Genomic DNA, 1372 nt, shown 5'->3' with positions numbered 1-1372 from the left:
GCTGACCTTAGAAGAAGAAGAAAAAGAAGAAAAAGAAGAACTGAGGCATGCATGCCGGAGAGGAAGAGGGTGACGCGGATCACTGAGGTGGCGCAAGCCAAACCCTTGATGGCTGGCCGGCGGGGATCCATATGACGTTTTAATGATGTGATGATGATGATCCCTTTTCACAAAAAACGTGGCACAGTTTCATACACCTTTTACTTGAAAGCTGGTGGGCATTCCAAGGGCTACATGGAGGGTTTCTCTGGTCACGGGGGGGGGGGGCAGCTACCTAACAGCTAGCAAGGTTCAGTGACAAAATTGACACTATTTTAAAGCTAGTAGGTTCGGGTGGCAAAATTGACACATGTGGCTACAATTCGTAAGCCATTCCAATGTTATTATTATTTTGACTGGATTATTCCACAAGGCATGGTAACTGTTTGATAACTTTTCAATGGATTTTAATTTTTTTGCACAACATAACAGCATCTCACGCAGAATAACGGATGAAATTTTTAATGTTGAGCGTGCCAGGCAGATGAACAATATTACCCAGTGGGTGGCAACATTTTATGATTGTAACCACCATAAGACATGATCTCTTCCTTCTTATTATACTTAGCACAAGACATGAACGATTATTTGTCGAACCTTTGATTTTCTAAAGGCCAACGTCCTCCCTTCTTTCTTTCTATCAGAAAATCCAAGGCCCTCACATACAAAGCCGTGTACTTTCTACTATACTGTACACCCATGCAATCACCTAGGATTTTTTTAGAAAAGGAGGAGGACCCCGCCTCTGCATTTGAACGATGCATGCAGCCATTTTTATTAAAAATTCACACAAGACCTTACAAAGTCATACAACAGTAAGACTAAAGCCACCGTCTAGGCAACATCTGTCGCTACTCCTATACAGTTGATGAAGGGATGCTGATATTTTGAGCCTAATACACAGACCTCACAGCCAAACCTACCATCTAAGACCTGAGGTCCCAACCAGGACGTCTGCCGGGTATGGGGCACCCACCAGTCCGGCGCACTTCTCAACCAGGACGCCTGCCGGGTATGAGGCCGCCGCAGCCACCTGCCACCAATCCATCTCCAGTGTTGTACTGTTGCATCAATCTTGCCCGGTCTAGCTGCCGTCGATGCCACCACGATGCCAGACAGCGCCACCTCCCTGCGCAAGTCCATCTCCGCGCATCAGACGTCGGCGCCATGCCGCCGAGATCCGCCGCCAGCAATGTGTAAGCTGAAACACCGCTCCACCAAAAAGCCTTCCACTGGTCCCTCGGTCCGTATACACCTTCACGAATGACGCCCCCAAGAGGGAAAGGACACCATAGAGTCGCCGTCATTTGATCTACTGATCTAGGGTTTCCCC

At 47.7% G+C, this 1372-nt stretch overlaps 1 pseudogene; it reads left to right on the top strand.

Moving 5' to 3' along the window:
- The window catches only part of LOC123067266 (putative cysteine-rich receptor-like protein kinase 20), a 19807-nt pseudogene that overhangs the window by 7256 nt on the left and 11179 nt on the right, over positions 1-1372 (top strand).

Source organism: Triticum aestivum, chromosome 3B (genome assembly GCF_018294505.1).
Source record: "Triticum aestivum cultivar Chinese Spring chromosome 3B, IWGSC CS RefSeq v2.1, whole genome shotgun sequence".
NCBI lineage: Eukaryota > Viridiplantae > Streptophyta > Magnoliopsida > Poales > Poaceae > Triticum > Triticum aestivum.
This window is presented reverse-complemented; position numbering and strand designations above follow the sequence as displayed.